The 19727-nt window shown below is 39.3% G+C and overlaps 1 long non-coding RNA gene across 1 annotated transcript; it reads left to right on the top strand.

Annotated features, from left to right (window-relative positions):
- The first annotated feature begins 2570 nt into the window (after positions 1-2570).
- Positions 2571-19348, top strand: LOC129049690 (uncharacterized). The gene is made up of 5 exons (XR_008512944.2): positions 2571-2954; positions 9689-9785; positions 16612-16729; positions 17070-17193; positions 18599-19348. It is a non-coding gene; the product is annotated as an uncharacterized LOC129049690 (long non-coding RNA).
- The last annotated feature ends 379 nt before the right edge of the window (positions 19349-19727 follow it).

Below are 19727 nucleotides of genomic sequence, written 5' to 3'. Positions count from 1 at the left end.
ACGCCTGTCTCATTTTTGTATTTCTCATAGAGACGGTTTGCCGTATTGCCCAGGCTGGTCTCGAACTCCAGCTCATGTAATCTGCCTGCCTCAGCTTCCCAAAGTGCTGAGATTACTGGTGTAAGCGGCGGTGTCCGGTTCATTTTTGAAAGCTTAATTCATTTCGTTGGAAAGAAAATTTCCTGCAAACCATGAATATTTTCGTTAGCTATTCATATAGTGGCCGTGTTTTTATTCTAATGGAAATGGGAACATTTTGTACACATATGACATTACTTTCAATATTCAAGGGTTTGCAATACTATGACAGTTTTCTTAAATTCTCAGTCTTTGTTTCACTTTATAAATCTAAGATGTGTATTATTGAAGCAGTAGTACATTTTGTATTCGATGCTGTGAATCATGAAACCGATTAGTATGCAGTGTATTTGGGGGATTTTGAATTTAGGACATAGGTTAATAAAAAGACCATTTCGTACTTCTGATTTTTAAGAAGAAAAAGTACAAGTGACTAAAAAAGCCTTTGAAGTCTGACATTTTTGAACTTTTAATGTTAAAATGTTTTTTATTTATCCCAAAGATATATAAATCAAATTTGTCTGGAAATACAGGTGAATATTCATAATGTCAAGAACATTTCAAACCAGTTTTTAAAGGTTGTTATCTATGACTTCAGACTTGACAAATTTCCAGTATTTTTTAATTGGAAATGTTAAGAAATTCACACTGCACAGTATAATCACCTGGGGAGATTTTTAAAATCCCAATGCCTGGGTCATGCTACATGCTAATAACATCAGAGTGTCTGGGGATGGAAGAATTACTGGAGAATTCTACCAAATATTTAAAGAAGAATTAACACTAATTCTCTACAGTCTCTTCCAGAAAATAGAAAAGGAGAGAATATTTCATTTTATGAAGCTAGAATTATTCTGTTACCAAAACCAGAGACAGCACAACGGTAGAAACTACAGGCCAATATCCTTATGAATATAGGTGTGAAAATCCTTAGCAAAATATTAGCAAGTAGAATTTAGCAATACTTTTTAAAGACCAAATGAAGGTTATTCCAGAGATACAAATCTGGTTTAATATTTTAGAATTGACTACTGTATTATCAGGCTGAATAAAAGTAAATCACATGATTGTATCAATCAGAGAAGAAGCACTTGACAAAATTCAGTGTTTGTGATACAGAAATGATAAAACTTTTTAGGAAATTAGAAATTAGAGGGTAACTACTTCAACTTGATAAAAAGCACCTACAAAAAAAGCTACAGATCATGTTCATTAATGATGAATGACTGAATTACTTCCCTCTGATAGGAAAACAAGGCAGAGATGTCTGCTTTTACTACTGTTAATTAACATAGTGCTGGAAATTGTAGCTAATGTGATAAAAAGCAAAAAGAAAAAATAGAGATTGGAAAGGAAGAGTTAAAACATTAAAACTCCCTATTTGCAGATAACATTGTCTACATACAAAATCTTATATATAAAATAAATGAGCTCAGTAAGGTTCCAGGATAAAAGATACACATACAGGTCAGGCGCAGTGGCTCGTGCCTATAATCCCAGCACTTCAGGAGGCCGAGGTGGGCGGACTGCTTGAGTATAGGAGTTCAAGACCAGCCGGAGCAACACAGTGAAACCCTGTCTGTCAGGTTCATGAGTATGCCAAATGTCATGCCTAGGGTCAGCTTCCAGCCCATGCTGAGGTTCAAGGGAGTGGGTAGATGAGCAGAAAGAACCCTTGGGGAACCATAGGCAGGTGAAAGATGATCTTGTGCAGCAGCAGCTCTCATAAACAGCTCTCTCCGCCCTGTCTCGGCTGCTTAGTCAGGTGGCCCCCACACACAGCTGTGCGGCCAGCTCTCCCTTGCCTTCGGGCTCAGCAGCTAAACTCTCTTTGGGCACAAGCGGGCCGAGCTGTTTCCTGGCTCCCCTCTGTCTGTCTGCAAAGATGGACAGCTTTGGCTGTCTTTCTCTGGGTGCCAGTGTGCCTGCACAGTGTCAACAGGGCAATTATATATTTTACAGGCAATAGTGGCATAGAGCCAACTGATGAACCTTCCCTATGTTATGGCTATGGTGGTGAACTTCTCTACGTTATGTCTATGTGGCTATGATAACAAGTGGAATTATACACCTGCACTCTAGACTCGCTGAGTCACTCTGGATGTTTACTTCAGCCTGTCCTTGACCAAAGCACTTCCATGTTCCTTACACCACCTCTACCAAAAAAATACAAAAACCAGCTGGGTGTGGTGGAATGTGCCTGTGATCCCAGCTACTTGGGAGGCTGAGGTAGAAGGACCGCTTGAGTCCAGGAAGCAGAGTTTGCACTGAGCCATGATCGCACCACTGTACTCCATCCTGGGCGACACAGTGAGACCCTGTCTAAAAAAAGCAAAAACCCCCAAACAAAAAAAGATAAACATACAGAAATAAATTATAGAAGTGAGAAACAGAGTCGTGGTTGCTAGGTGTTATGAAGGTGGTGGGGGTGGGAAGGAAGTAGGTGGGATGGTAGAAGGGCGACATGAGGGATCCTTATGGTGATGGAAACATTCTGTATCTTGACTGTATCACTGTCAGTATTTTGGATGTAATATCGTACTACAGTTTTGCATGACAACACCATTGGGGGATATTTGGAAAAGGACACATGGGATCTCTTTGTGTTATTTCTTACATCTTTGTGAATTTAAAATGTCTCAAAAAGTTTACTTTGGAAAAGAGAAAAAAGTAATCAAAGGCAGAATAACAGCTAACTAGCAACATATTGGACATGCAGAAATGCCCTGGAGGGATGTGTGCTGCCTATTAAGAATGAACTTGGGAAAGCAAGTATTGGAGGTATAGAAAAGGAATAAATTGAGTTCGTTCACCTGAGAGTTTCTGGAGGCACCGCAGAATCATTTCTCCCAATGGTTTCACTGCAACCTGTGCCAGTAAGTACCATATGCATGTCGCTTCTTTTATTCTTCCACCAGTATTGCTAACTGAAAGAGACTCTAGACTGAGAAATGGCAGATCTCATCTACCTCAAAAAGGTGGATGACAATGAAAACAACTAATGTTTGCTTTGCTCTCTCTGCCTTTAACATAGATCAGGAGGGTTGAAATCGTCCGAAATGGGAGGAGACAGAACAAACTCGTAACTGTAAATTAAATTCTCTGAAGGAAAGAGACAGTGTTATGGGAGTGCAAGGCAAATGAACCTGACCTAGGATGATGTGAGAAAAGGCTTCTCATAAGAAGTTCAGTTGAGATCTGAAAACTGAACAAGAGTTTACTAGGGGGGAGCATATTCTTGATACAATGAACAGTTTGTGCAAAAATATAGGGGGACCAAATATGGTGCATTTGAAGAGCTGAAAGGCCAGCGTGGCTGCAGTGCAAAGACATAAAACTTGAGAATTACTGATATGGAAATCTAAATTTAACTGATAGCTAAGAATTGGACTCTCTAGAGATCAAATATGGAATGAGCAGCTCTCCATTTAATCTAGGTAATATAGGCTAATTCTGCAAAGGAGAAGTAGAAGGGGCAGCCAAAGAGGTAGGAAAAAAACAGGAAAGGGAGTTAAAGAGGCCAAAGTAAAAAAATAAAATGGCTTTAGGAATGAGGGAATGATAAACAATGTCAAGGATTGCAAAGTAAGATAAATGAAATGCAAAATATACCTTGGATTTTAGGATAAGGAAGCCATCGGTAACCCTGGAAGGTGGTTGTTTTGTTTTGTTTTGCCTGCTTGCTTTATGATGATGATGATGATTATTATTATTATACTTTAAGTTCTAGGGTACATGTGCACAATGTGCAGGTTTGTTACATATGTATACATGTGCCATGTTGGTGTGCTGCACCCGTTAACTTGTCATTTACACTAGGTATATCTCCTAAAGCTATCCCTCCCCCTTTCCCCCACCCCACGACAGGCCCTGGTGTGTGATGTTCCCCACCCTGTGTCTAAGTGCTCTCATTGTTCAATTCCCACCTATGAGTAAGAACATGCAGTGTTTGGTTTCTGTCTTTGCGATAGTTTGCTCAGAATGATGGTTTCCAGCTTCATCCATGTCCCTACAAAGGACATGAACTCATTCTTTTTTATGGCCTGCATAGTATTCCATGGTGTATATGTGCCACATTTTCTTAACCCAGTCTATCATTGATGGACATTTGGGTTGGTTCCAAGTCTTTGCTATTGTGTATAGTGCCACAATAAACATATGTGTGCATGTGTCTTTATAGCAGCATGATTTATAATCCTGTGGGTATATACCCAGTAATGGGATGGCTGGGTCAAACAGTATTTCTAGTTCTAGATCATTGAGGAATCGCCACACTGTCTTCCACAATGGGTGAACTAGTTTACAGTCCCACCAACAGGGTAAAAGTGTTCCTATTTCTCTACATCCTCTCCAGCACCTGTTGTTTCCTGACTTTAGTGATCGCCATTCTAACTGGTGTGAGATGATATCTCATTGTTGTTTTGATTTGTATTTATCTGACGGCCAGTGATGATGAACATTTTTTCATGTATCTGTTGGCTGCATAAGTGTCTTCTTTTGAGAAGTGTCTGTTCATATCCTTCGCCCACTTGTTGATGGGGTTGTTTGTTTTTTTCTTGTAAATTTGTTTGAGTTCTTTGTAGATTCTGGATATTAGCCCTTTGTCAGATGGGTAGATTGTAAAAATTTTCTCCCATTCTGTAGGTTGCCCATTCACTCTGATGGTAGTTTCTTTTGCTGTGCAGAAGCTCTTTAGTTTAATTAGATCCCATTTGTCTATTTTGGCTTTTGTTACCATTGTTTTTGGTGTTTTAGTCATGAAGTCCTTGCCCATGCCTATGTCCTGAATGGTATTGCCTAGGTTTTCTTCTAGGGTTTTTATGGTTTTAGGTCTAACATTTAAGTCTTTAATCCATCTTGAGTTAATTTTTGTATAAGGTGTTAAGGAAGGGATCCAGTTTTATCTTTCTACATATGGCTAGCCAGTTTTCCCATCACCATTTATTAAATAGGGAATCATTTCCCCATGTCTTGTTTTTGTCAGGTTTGTCAAATGGTTATAGATGTGTGGTATTATTTCTGAGGGCTCTGTTCTGTTCCATTGGTCTATATCTCTGTTTTGGTAGCAGTACTATGCTGTTTTGGTTACTGTAGCCTTGTAGTACAGTTTGAAGTCAGGTAGCATGATGCCTCCAGCTTTGTTCTTTTAGCTTAGGATTGTCTTGGCAATGCGGGCTCTTTTTTGGTTCCATATGAACTTTAAGGTAGTTTTTTCCAATTCTGTGAAGAAAGTCATTGGTAGCTTGATGGGGATGGTATTGAATCTATAAATTACCTTGGGCAGTATGGCCATTTTCATGATATTGATTCTTCCTATCCATGAGTACGGAATGTTCTTCCATTTGTTTGTGTTCTCTTTTATTTTGTTGAGCAGTGGTTTGTAGTTCTCCTTGAAGAGGTCCTTCACATCCCTTGTAAGTTGGATTCCTAGGTATTTTATTGTCTTTGAAGCAATTGTGAATGGGAGTTCACTCATGGTTTGGCTCTCTGTCTGTTATTGGTGTAGAGGAATGCTTGTGATTTTTGCACGTTGATTTTGTATCCTGAGACTTTGCTGAAGTTGCTTATCAGCTTAAGGAGATTTTGGGCTGAGATGATGGGGTTTTCTAGATATACAATCATGTCATCTGCAAACAGGGACAATTTGACTTCCTCTTTTCCTAATTGAATACACTTTATTTCTTTCTCCTGCCTGATTGCCCTGGCCAGAACTTCCAACACTATGCTGAATAGGAAGAGAGGGCATCCCTGTCTTGTGCTAGTTTTCAAAGGGAATGCTTCTAGTTTTTGCCCATTCAGTATGATATTGGCTGTGATTTTGTCATAAATAGCTCTTATTATTTTGAGATACATCCTATCAATACCTAGTTTATTGAGAGTTTTTAGCATGAAGCGCTGTTGAATTTTGTCGAAGGCCTTTTCTGCATCTATTGAGATAATCATGTGGTTTTTGTCTTTGACTGTTTACATGATGGATTACGTTTATTGATTTGCATATGTTGAACCAGCCTTGCATCCCAGGGATGAAGCCAACTTGATCATGGTGGGTAAACTTTTTGATGTGCTGCTGGATTCAGTTTGCCAGTATTTTATTGAGGATTTTTGCATCGATGTTTATTAGGGATATTGGTCTAAAATTCTCTTTTTTTGTTGTGTCTCTGCCAGGCTTTGGTATCAGGATGATGCCAGTTTCATAAAATGAGTTAGGGAGGATTACCTCTTTTTCTATTGATTGGAATAGTTTCAGAAGGAATGGTACCAGCTCCTCTTTGTACCTCTGGTAGAATTCGGCTGTGAATCTGTCTGGTCCTGGACTTTTTTTGGTTGGTAGGCTATTAATTATTGCCTCAATTTCAGAGCCTGTTATTAGTCTATTCAGGGATTCAGCTTCTTCCTGGTTTAGTCTTGGGATGCTGTATGTGTCCAGGAATTTACCCATTTCTTCCAGATTTTCTAGTTTATTTGCATAGAGGTGTTTATAGTATTCTCTGATGGTAGTTTGTATTTCTGTGGGATTGGTGGTGATATCCCCTTTATAATTTTTTATCGTGTCTATTTGATTCTTCTCTCTTTTCTTCTTTATTTGTCTTGATCATTTCAAAAAACCAGCTCCTGGATTCTTTGATTTTTTTTGAAGGGTTTTTTTTGTCTCTATTTCCTTCAGTTCTGATCTGATCTTAGTTATTTCTTGCCTTTGCTAGCTTTTGAATGTGTTTGCTCTTGCTTCTCTAGTTCTTTTAATTGTGATGTTAGGTTGTCCCTTTTAGATCTTTCCTGCTTTCTCTTGTGGGCATTTAGTGCTATAAATTTCCCTCTACACACTGCTTTAAATGTGTCCCACAGATTCTGGTATGTTGTGTCTTTGTTCTCATTGGTTTCAAAGAACATCTTTATTTCTGCCTTCATTTCGTTATGTACCCAGTAGTCATTCAGGCACAGGTTGTCCAGTTTCCATGTAGTTGAGTGGTTTTGAGTGAGTTTCTTAATCCTGAGTTCTAATTTGATTGCACTGTGGTCTGAGAGACAGTTTGTTATAATTTCTGTTCTTTTACATTTGCTGAAGAGTGCTTTATTTCCAACTATGTGGTCAATTTTGGAATAAGTGTGATGTGGTGCTAAGAAGAATATATATTCTGTTGGTTTGGGGTGGAGTGTTCTGTAGATGTCTATTAGGTCTGCTTGGTGCAGAGCTGAGTTCAAGTTCTGGATATCCTTGTTAACTTTCTCTCTCATTGATCTGTCTAATGTTGACAGTGGGGTGTTAAAATCTCCTATTATTATTGTGTGGGAGTCTAAGTCTTTTTGTAAGTCTCTAAGGACTTTCTTTATGAATCTGGGTGCTCTTGTATTGGGTGCATATATATTTAGGATAGTTAGCTCTTCTTGTTGAATTAATACCTTTACCATTATGTAATGGCCTTCTTTGTCTCTTTTGATCTTTGTTGGTTTAAAGTCTGTTTTATCAGAGACTAGGATTACAACACCTGTTTTTTTTGTTGTTGTTTTCCATTTGCTTGGTAGATCTTTCTCCATCCCTTTATTGTGAGCCTATGTGTGTCTCTGCACGTGAGATGGGTCTCCTGAATACAGCACACTGATGGATCTTGACTCTTTATCTAATTTGCCAGTCTGTGTCTTCTAATTGGAGCATTTAGCCCATTTACATTTAAGGTTAATATTGTTATGTGTGAATTGATCCTGTCATTATGATGTTAGCTGGTTATTTTGCTCCTTAGTTGATGCAGTTTCTTCCTAACATTGATGGTCTTTACGATTTGGCATGTTTTTGCAGTACCTGGTACCGATTATTCCTTTCCATATTTAGTGCTTCCTTCAGGAGCCCTTTTAGGGCAGGCCTGGTGGTGACAAAATCTCTCAGCATTTGCTTGTCTGTAAAGGGTTTTATTTCTCCTTCACTTATGAAGCTTAGTTTGGCAGGATATGAAATTCTGGGTTGAAAATTCTTTTCTTTAAGAATGATGAATATTGGCCCCCTCTCTCTTTTGTCTTGTAGAGTTTCTGCCAAGAGATCAGCTGTTAGTCTGATGGGCTTCCCTTTGTGGGTAACCCGACCTTTCTCTCTGGCTGCCCTTAACATTTTTTCCTTCATTTCAACTTTGGTGAATCTAACAATTATGTGTCTTGGAGTTGCTCTTCTCGAGGAGTATCTTTGTGGCGTTCTCTATATTTCCTGCATTTGAATGTTGGCCTGCCTTGCTAGGTTGGGGAAGTTCTCCTGGATAATATCCTGAAGAGTGTTTTCCAACTTGGTTCCATTCTCCCCATCACTTTCAGGTACACCAATCAGATGTAGATTTGGTCTTTTTGCATAGTCCCATATTTCTTGGAGGCTTTGTTCATTTCTTTTTACTCTTTTTTCTCTGAACTTTTCTTGCTTCATTTCATTCATTTGATCTTCAATCACTGACACTCTTTCTCCCTCTTGATCAAATCAGGTACTGGAGCTTGTGCATGCATCATGTAGTTCTCGTGCCATGGTTTTTGGCTCCATCAGGTCATTTAAGGTCTTCTCTACACTGTTTATTCTAGTTAGTCATTCTTCTAATCTTTTTTCAAGGTTTTTAGCTTATTTGCAATGGGTTCAAACATCCTCCTTTAGCTTGGAGAAGTTTGTTATTTCCAATCATCTAAAGCCTTTTTCTCTCAACTCGTCAAAATCATTCTCCATCCAGCTTTGTTCTGTTGCTGGCAAGGAGCTGCATTCCTTTGGAGGAGAAGAGGCACTCTGATTTTTAGAATTTTCAGCTTTTCTGTTCTGGTTTCTCCCCATCTTTGTGGTTTTATCTACCTTTGGTCTTTGATGATGGTGATGTACAGATGGGGTTTTGGTGTGGGTGTCCTTTCCGTTTGTTAGTTTTCCTTCTAACAGACCCTCAGCTGCAGGTCTGTTGGAGTTTGCTGGAGGTCCACTCCAGACCCTGTTTGCCTGGGTATCACCAGCAGAGGCTGCAGAATAGCAAATGTTGCAGAACGGCAAATGTTGCTGTCTGATCCTTCCTTTGGAAGCTTCTTCTCAGAGGGGCACCCCTCTGTATGTGGTGTCAGTCGGCCCCTACTGGGAGGTGTCTTCAAGTCAGGCTACTCGGGGGTCAGGGACCCACTTGAGGAGGCAGTCTGCCCATTCTCAGATCTCGAATTCTATGCTGGGAGAACCACTACTCTCTTCAAAGCTGTCAGACAGGGATGTTTAAGTCTGCAGAAGTTTCTGCTGCCTTTTGTTCAGCTATGCCCTGCCCCCAGAGGTGGAGTCTACAGATGCAGGCAGGCCTCCTTGAGCTACAGTGGGCTCCACCCAGTTCGAGCTTCCCAGCCTCTGAGCCAGGCGCGGGATATAATCTCCTGATGTGCTGTTTGCTAAGACCGTTGGAAAAGCACAGTATTAGGGTGGGAGTGTCCCAATTTTCCAGGTACTGTCTGTCATGGCTTCCCTTGGCTAGGAAAGGGAATTACCTGACCCCCTGCACTTGCCAGGTGACACGATGCTCTGCCCTGCTCTGTGGGCTGCAGCCACTGTCTGACAATCCCCAGTGAGATGAACCCAGTACCTCAGTTGGAAATGCAGAAATCACCCGTCTTCTGTTTCACTCAGGCTGGGAGCTGTAGACTGGAGCTGTTCCTATTAGGCCATCTTGGAACATCCCTCTGCCTGCTTGCTTTTTAGTGAAGAATATGGGAGTCAAAAGAAGGTAAGACATAGAGAGAGAGTATAGGCAAGTTTTTTCAGAAGATTTTTTAAGGGTGGAAGAGAGATAGGATTGTAGTTTGCAAGTCAGGGAGGATAAAGGGAAGCCAGGGAATTATGTTTAAATCTCTACAGAAAGGAGTCTCAATAAGAAGACAGAGTGAGCAATAATGATAGTTTAAGGCAGCCAAAAAGATCAGATGAGAAAAAATCTGAAGCACAATTATAGGTACTGCCCTTAGACAGGAGTAGAAACAATCAAGGTGAGGGGAAAAAAAGTTCATTCTGCTTTTAGGTTTGGCAGTGGAATTAAGGGAGTCCCCATCAGATGTCTTCAGTTTTCCTTGCAACCCAGTAGACATGTAATTTGCTGCCTAGTCCCCACCTGCATAACTCCTGAATATCACCCCTCTTTCGCCATCTTTCCCAGTTATACCTGGTAATCCTCTAGAATATCTGGTCTCAATTACTCCCCTTATGTTCTTCCATTCCAAACTCATCAGGAACCTTCACCATAGTCTTCAGTCCAATCACAGTGGCCTCTTTGAAGGCACTGCTGTGCTGGGGTTACTCAGCCCCCATTATCCCCCTACCTCTACCCTATAACTTCGGGGCACCAGAGCTGTGCTGTGGTCTGAAGAAGTCAATGACCCATCCCAACTCTGTCAGTCTTTGTTGCTGTGACCCAGTGTACAGCATCTGTTCAGAGCTCAAGCATGATATGGCTGACAGATACGGTCTTTTGAACACAGCTCCTATTTTCTACCTAAACTTCTGCAGCTAGTGGGTAGACAAACATCTTGCCATCCCTCCATAATTCTTCTTTTCTGCTTTATCCACTCTCTTTCCTAATATCTTATATTTTTAAAGTTCCCTGACTATCAATTCATAAAAATAAGTACTCAGAAGAGTGGCAAGGATCATGAAGTGATTAGAATGCAAAGGATTTTAAGGAAAATAGGAGAAATTAGGATAGGAGTCTGAATAACAAAGTTCAGAGCATGGTAAGAACTTTGAACTTCATTGTGAGGTGCTGGGGAGCCACTGAAATGTCTGAAAAATTGAGAGAAAGAGGCTGGGACACGAGAAGGACAGAGATGAGGATGGGGAATAGTAAAATGATTAGATTTGCAGTTTTTAATTATCTCTTTCACAATGGTGAGGAGGATAAATTGGAAGCATGGAGAACATTGGGCATAAAAGGGACAGTTAGGAGACTCCAAGCCTCTGGGCTGAGCAACAAAGTTGATGGCTGTGTGATACACTGAGATTGAACATGTCGGGTTCGGAACAGGTTTATAGGACAAGAGAAGGAGTTGAATTTGTTTTTGACATTTTGACCTTGTGGAATATCAAAGTGGAAATATCCTGTAGGCAGATATCTGCTATCTGAAGCACAGAAGAGACATTTAGGCTGCAGACATAGGTGTGAGAACCATATATATGAAAGAGATTCCTCAGAGAGCACATGCAGCACGTGAAGAGGGAAGGCTAAGGATAGAATCCTGATGAACCCCCAATATTTACAAGACCTAGAGGAGAAGGTACACATGAAGCAGATGAAAAAATTGCTAGAAGAAAAGAAGAGCTAAGTGAGGTGGTGTCACAAAAGCCAAGAAAAGAGAGAAGTTCACAAGCCAGAGCTTGATCAAGTAAGAAGTCAAATAAGATCAAGATGGAGAGGATCTAGCAACTCATAAATCCATATGCAGTTTCATGGGAGAAGACAGGCTGACATAGAATGAAGAGAAACTGGAAAGTTAAGTGGAGACTGAATGTAGGGAACTCAACATGAACAGTGGAGAGAAGGCAAAATTTAGTATGGTAGCTTAGACTTTGCTAGGTAAAGGAGTGTTTATTTCTTTTTGGAATGGTGGCTACCAAAGACTGAGGGAACTTCATGAATATGTTTTATAGACTGAAACAAAAGAGACAGGGGAAAGGAAGAGGTTAAAAATGTAAAGGAATTTGTTTGTAATGGACAGAGGTTTCAGGATGCACCATGGGAAGGGATGGAGAAAAGAGGTTGCAAAAACAGTAATGAGAGTGTGCAAGAATGTGGTGCTCAAGGCCTGACCATTCAAGGACTGCTCAAGAGTGATATGGCTGACAGAAATGCATGGAACTAACTGGACTGTGTTTTTAAGTCAGTTTTGAGAGAAAGTTCTTTTGACTGGAACTGGGGCAGGTATCAAGTACTGGAGTGTGCTGATTGCCATTGGCAACCAATCCCCAGAAATACTAACACAACTGAAATGTTATAATTGTCCATTACAAAATTAAAATGACTTGCCCATAATAAGCACCCATAATATTTGTAAAATAAATGAATTAAGCTGCTCTGGATTTTTTGAGGGATTGGGAGAAGGGAAATGGTGAATACTAAAGGTATAGAAAGGAGTACTGGGGAGAGAAAGAATCCCAGGGGAGAAAGATGAGATAACAAAGCCCAGCAGAGAATAAAAACACCTGATGCATGGAAGAAATGCATTTTGTCCATGTTTGCTATAAGTAAAGTACAAAAAAAAGTATTTTTTTCTTTGCTCTGAATTGTTTGTTTATTTCAAGGACTGTATCTTCTTGCCTAGGATAATGAAAATCTTTCTAGGGCAGGAGTTGGTTTCTACTACTACTTCCTAAAAACAAGTAGCATAATATGGTTAGAGTAGAGATGTTAAGCATCTGGGTTTACTAACTGTGTGGCCTTAAGCAAATGACTTAGGATATATATTTTAGTCTCCTCACATGTAAAATGCAGCTAAAAATAGCACCTTTTTCACTGAGCTGTTGAGAAAAATCAAATGAGATTATGTAGGTTAGAGATTTACTTAAGAGATGGTAATAATTCAATGGATTAGTAATTTTCATAAAAGGCTAACCTTCTCCTATGAGCTCTATGTCTTGGTGAAAAGGAAAGGCCCAGACAGTTCTAATGAAAGTGGATGCTGCATAGTTCCATCATCCACTCTCAGGGCCTCGTTTGAAAAGGTGAATTGAATTTACCTTCAGGCCTGGTTAGATTTAGATATAGCGACTCCTGTGGAAAGTCTCAACATTTCTCCATTTCCACTCTAACTACTTCTATATACTCTGGAGATCCAGCCTTCACAGGCATGAAGGCTGTGGAATAGAGACAGTGAGCCCTTTAATGTTTCAGAGAATTCAGGCTGCTGCAAGCAAAAAAGGCTGGGAACTCCAAATTTATTCCAGGTGAAAAGCAACCACTCTGTCTCTTTTTCCTTAGCACCTCAGCTTTGTCTGTGTCTTTACTGCATTTCCTCTCTCTACCAGCTGGAAAGTCTTTGCATTCTTCAGTATAACTTTTGGGGGGATTTTCTAATTAGCTTCACGCATACTGTTGCCTTGTATTCATCAGCTATTGCCAAAAAAAAAAAAGCGTAATGAAACATTCAACAACTCAGTAGCTTACAATAAGCTTTCATTCTGCACATCTGCAGGTTAACTGCAATTCAGCTGATCTACCCAGGGGGCAACTGAGTAGATTTGCTCCAAGGCTATGGGGCTTGCTTTACTTCTGTCCCATGTGTGTTCACATTGGGGCTCAGGCAGGAGGAGCAGCAGAGTCTTGGGCATTTTCTTTTCCTGCATGTAGTTGTAGACTGAGAGGATGACTAGACACATGTCATATCTCACGAGGCCTCAGTCTGGCACATGTCACATCCACCCATAGTCCATCAGCCAAGCCACATACACTCTGCCTACTCTCATAAAGCAATGTCAACTGGCAAAGGCCATGGATGCAGAATTCTAAGGCAGGAAATTTTGAAGAATGGCAAATGAGGTTTGAAACAACTGTAATCCATATGCATGAGGTGCCCACTTTCATCTAATCTTTGTATGTACTTACACAGAAGGCAGCTGAGTAGCACAGCCCACAGTGCCCATGGGCCAATGGGCATGATGCAGCATGACTCACATATCTAGTCTGTGAACACCAAGAAGTGTGTAAATAGCATGAGGAAAAAGAATAGAAGGGAACAGATTGCTTTTATTACTCATATAACTTCACCATGAATTTGTTTCTAAAAGAAAAAAGACCAGTCAAGTCTGTTTGGAGGTACATTTATTGAAGCAGATGAGTTATAATTCAAAAGGGATAAAGTTATGAACCCCCAAAGAGTTGAGACTTAACAAATAACTATGGGAGATCCTTGCTGTAGACACTTCTCATGTGCACGAATTGCAGTTACCACAGTTTTCGTAAATAACACCAGTCCTCCATGATTAAAAATCAGTTACCATAGTATATCAACTATGGTTAATTATATAAAGTACAAACTTCATCATTAGCTCTTTAATCTGCAAATCACTGTGTAAATAAGAGACCTGCGTCTTGATCCCTGAACAGTCATGTTTCTTCTTTCAAAGTCTGTCAGTGATTGGTTACTGTGCATCTTTTATTCAGTTCGTGCACATACAGCAAAGCATGTAGTTGTGTTGCTTTCTTGTCTCCCAATTACAAACTCATGTAACATTTTACAAAAATGGTTAATGCAATGTTAGTTACAACAGCTTAGAAGTTAAGGAGAGGGGTTGCTGCTTCCTCAAGGGCTAAGAATTGAAGGGAACAGACAGCTGTCATGGAAGAGTGACCGACTCAGTGATGGTGCCTCGACTTCTGCGGGGACCACACACACCTGGTTCTAAAGGTGATAAAAGATGCTGGAGGGATGCACAAAAGAGATGGAAGATGCTCCCACTGGAGCAGCCTCTTTCTTCCCCACTTTGCAGCCTCTCAATAGTGCTTCCCACTGGTGGAATCTGACTGAAAGCCAGTTGTCAAGTTAGTGCGGGAAATACAGTTTTCAGACACCTAGTTGTGGCATTTACAGAGTTGAATATGGAAGGGTTGGACTGGGTCTGAGAGACAGTAGGCAAATAACTACCAGAACTGCCATCACCATTTCTCCCAGGGATTGTTGGCAAACTAGGATTGCTCTAGTACCCCTGGTCTCTGAAGAGGCACGTCTACTGGGCCACTGTCATAAGTCTGCTACACCTGTAAATCAGGCAGTGATACAAATGGACACATGTAGCCCAAATATCAACCAGAAGTCAGTTACAACTATTTTTTCTTGGTCCACAGAAATCAGACTTCTTTTCCCCTCCAAAGGCTACCATTGTTATTTGCTAATAGTTTATTTCATTTCTTATCCTCAAATGGCTAACCTTTGTGTGATTCCATGTCCAAGACCTCTGCTTGTCTTCTTTTATCTATTCTCAGGCTGTGGGGCTGCTTATTCTTTACCTCCTTTCTCATTTGCTTCTCTGTCTCTGGTAATGAGGTATCCTGGGTGTTGATTCTTCGAGAGTATCTTGCAGTTTGCCATGCAAAGAAAAAGAGGCTACAGAATCTGAGATTTTATTTATTTCAACTTTTTCTGTTTCTTTCTCATACCCCTGCTGACCCACTTGGAAGAAACAACTCTATCCCTTTGGAGGATTTTAAACTCATGCTCTGAAAAAGAAAACAATGGCTTGTACTCACTTCTTAATATATTTCTTGTTTTCTCTAACATACATTCTTTTACACATTTGTGTGTGATAAAGAGAGATACTTCTAGCATTGGAGTTGCCTAAACAGTAACATTAAGACAGTTCCGGGATCCTCCTTGATTCCCCCTTGTATTGGTGGCAGTATCATCACATGGAGGAGGATGAGCTGAATTTATACAGTGAAAATTAGTATATGTTACTAACTCCATAACCCTTGACTAAAATAATATACATGATCAGCCTTAAATTCTAATTTCCACAGCTATTTTTTTTCCAAATAGGTCTTGCATATGCTAAGAAGCTATAAGAAAAATACCAAGGAGTTAAATTGACCAATGCTTGTTTTTCATTGTATTTTCTTGGGTTTTACTGTTTTTTATGGCACACTTTTAGAGCTACCTCACTTTTTACTGAAAAACATAGGTATTATAATATGTAATGTAATATATAACACACACAAATGTTATGTGGCTATGTTATATATTATATAACACACATATTCTATAGCTGATTAATAGGAATAAACAATTCATAGAAAATATTGGTTTGGTTCATATATATACACATACATATGTATAAGTGTAAAAATGTCGGTTTTTTCATCATTGTATATACATAAATATATACATATATACATATAACGTGATGACCACAACTAACATTTTCTATGAAGCATTCAATCCTATAGCTATAAAGTTAAAGTGTATTCTGGTAGAAAGAGGCTTAGGTGACCTGGGTCTAGTTCAGGCTCTAATAATTAGCTTTGGAATCTAAGCATATTTATTTAACCTTTCTGGACCTCACTCTGCTTATATGCAATAAGAGAGAATAAACTAGATCAAAGATGTCAAGCAGGATTCATCTTGACTACCAACTCCAGAAAGCAGCTTGTTAAGTGCTGAGTTGAGAATTCTAGGCTGAGTATGGGCTTAATAAGGAAGTACACCATGATCCATTAGTGCTGTCCGCTATGGATGCAGGAGGTGGAGAGCAGACCACGAGTGCCATATATTAGCTGTCTCCTTGGATGAGATTGCCTCCAAGGTCACTTGTACTATGCCATATAATTCAAGATATTTATCACTTAAATTTAAATTTATAAACATAAAACAAACTGGAAAAACAAATCTTGAGGGTCCCTATCTGAGTATGGATTTTGGGATAACACTTTTTCCTTGGAAGTAGAAATAAAAAAGGAAGTTTCTGCCATAACATTTTTGAAAGAATTTTTAAGATAATGTAAACTTATCTTCCTTCACTCTTTCATTCTCCCCTGAAATATTTATTAAGTACTAACTTTGAAATTGACACAGTGCATGGTGTTGAATATTTGCTGAATTGAATTGAAATGGAGGATTGAAAGATGAATAAGACACAGTTCTCGCTCTTGTGGAGTTCATGGCCCAGTGGGAAAGGCAGACTTCCTAGCAGGTAATTATAATACAATGTGTTAAATGCTACAATGATCTTGTGAAGCCCAGAAAATGAAATGACTAACTCTCTCTCAAGGAATTTGCTGCAGGCTCCACAGAGGAGGTGACACCTGAGCTGAGTGTTAAGAATGAGTAAAAATTATCCTTGAGAGAATAGTTTAAGCATTTTGGTGCTACTGGCAAAAGAATTTCTTCCCAGAAGTTGTTTGTAATTTTTTTGTGTGTTGTTTTGGTTAAGATGGAGTCTAGAAAACTGATGTATCATTGTTAATGATTATTCTGATGTTTAAGAAATTAATCAGATGATGTGGGCCTGAAAATGAGATTTGACTGCCTAGGAACGGAGGAATGATGCATTTCAGATGGAAACTTACATATCCCTGGATGATAACCTTGGGAACAGCTTGGAAGGGGGAGAGCAGAACTGTGCTGACCAAAACTGGATGCTCAGAGAGAATGGAGGTGGGTGTGTTGGCTGAGAAGGGGGCACTGGGGCTGCTCCTCAGAAAATTCGTGTGAGGTTTTGGGAAGGAGTGACTTCCCAGAAGAGGACCTAGCTTCTCCAGGGAGGTAGTGATGGAAAGAGTGTCTATGCTGGAGAAGGACAGTGAAGTGTCATGAGTGAACATTGAGACGGAGGTCAACAAGAGGAGTCTGTCCCTCGAAGAAAAGTGATGTGGAACCTGTGGAGGACAAGTTGATTGGGTACTAGTGAGTGAAGACTTCACTATTAATATGCATGAAAAGCCAAAACCTAAGACACAATTAAGAAAAAAAACAAAAACAATTAAGGGAAAAAACCATCTTGGTTTCTGGAGAGAAGTAGAATTCTCAGGCCTGAGGCCTTTGGGAAGGGATGAGATGCAGATTCCAACTCCTCCTTATGAGCTGTTGAAAACTGCTGGGGAAAAGAAGCATCCACTGCTCTGAGTCTTATCATCATATATTAGTTTTGACTACTCATATACTCATACATAGTTTTGTCAAATTCATTTACTCATATATAGACTTCCCAGACTCATACTTAAAAAAAACTACATACATAGACTTCATAGACTCATGCAGTTAAAAAAAGGAAAAAAGGTAATATGAATGGTTGATTATACAAGGTAAAATAATTACAAATATGAATATGTATAGCAGATGACACATGATTTGTTAATTAAACAGTTATAGCTTATCAAGAAGGTAATACTATAATTAATGTATACATTATTTTATTTATCATATTAAGTTAATTTTATTTTGAAACTATAGCCAAAAAACTTTAAAGCTGTTGCCTATCTGTATTTATATATCCATGTATGACTAAATACATACATATGAAGTTATATTAATACTTTACTACAAGTAACTATATGAATAATGAACAAAAGAAGTAAAATTAGATTTTTGGTTTTTTTAATAAAAATAACTAAATTATTCTCTTCCCATATTAGTAGAGGTTTCCCTTTGTCACCAAAATAATCTGTTAACTGTTGGTGGTTTTTCATATATTCTTAAATAGTTTTTGAAAACAGTTCTTACCTTTATTTAATTAGTTTATTTATTTTGAGACAGAGTCTTGCTCTGTGGCCCAGGCTGAGTACAGTGGCACAAACATGGCTCACTGCAGCCTCAACCTCCTAGGCTCAAGTGATCCTCCCACCTCAGCCTCCTGAGTAGCTAGGACTACAGGCATGTACCACCAGATCTGGCTAACTTGAGTCTTTGCTTTTTTTTAAAAAAGGTTACATTTCTAATAATCATTGTTGTTCGTTGTATGATTTTGCAATGTTAACTGTAAATATTTCTTGTGTTTACATACTTATGACAGATTTTGTCTCCTTTAACAACCATTTTTGATTTTTGCCTTCCCCAAACTCAGAATAATAAAATCAGTGAAATGACAAGAAAGAAAGGAAGACAGAGAAAGAAAGAAAGAAAGAAAGAAAGAAAGAAAGAAAGAAAGAAAGAAAGAAAGAAAGAAAGAAAGAAAAGGAAGGAAAGGAAAGAAAGGAAAGAAAGGAAGGAAAGGAAGGAAAGGAAGGAAAGGAAAGAAAAAGAAAAAAGAAGGAGGAAAAAGAAAACGGAAAACTGCTGGGCAGAGCAAGGTGAACCCAACTGCAAATTTCCCTGACATAGACTTCACCGTTGTCTGGAGGGTTTCATCGCTGATACTTGGAGCTGTCGCCATGTGTTAGCATGCCCAGCAGATAAAGTTAGCAATCGGATTTGCATCTTAAACTGCGTGTTCCCATCATGGCAGCAGAGCAGACTGATTAGGCTTCTCGAGTAGTCTGGGCCCTCTCTTGGGTAAGCATAGATAAGAGGCTGAACGGTGAGCACTCTGCCCATTTAACCTACTGGAAAAGCACATTTACAGATTAAGACAAACCTTTTGCTGCAACAAACCTTTTGTTGTCCCAAAAAGATAAAATCAGACGTGTTAGAGGAATAAAAATGTGATCCATGTTCTGAATGCTATAGATTGGGTGCTATGTCTGCCACATAAGACTAGACTTTGTAGGCAGATATATCTAGTTTTAGCCTCATAGCACTTTTTGAGAGGCCCCTCAACAAGATCATCATTTTACAGTACAATTAATGAACTCCTTAAGCAGATTGCATCAGAGTTGACCGGCAAAACTACCCCTCCTATCCTTTCACAGTGAAACATACACAGTTGGGGCAGGGCTAGGAGAAACTAACATTTAGGTTTTGATTTAGGCGCATTATTTTCTAAATTTGAGTTGTGCGTGTCATGTGTATATTTAGTTTTGGCCAATTTTCTTTTTCTTGCTGGTTTTTTCTTTTTGTAACCTTAAAGAAAATTTCACAGGGTACGGTGTGTTTCTTTACTATATAGAGTGCTGGGTTCCATTTTAGAAAACTGCTATGGAGAATCCACTAATGCTATAAATTCATATTAAAATATATTTGTACATCCAAAGACCCAGGAATCCCACTCCTAGGTCTATACTCTGTAGAAATGAAAATACATGAGCACCAAAGTA

This window comes from Pongo abelii, chromosome 14 (assembly GCF_028885655.2).
Source record: "Pongo abelii isolate AG06213 chromosome 14, NHGRI_mPonAbe1-v2.0_pri, whole genome shotgun sequence".
NCBI lineage: Eukaryota > Metazoa > Chordata > Mammalia > Primates > Hominidae > Pongo > Pongo abelii.
Note: the sequence above shows the minus strand (reverse complement) of the source record. Positions and strands in the feature narration are given on the sequence as shown.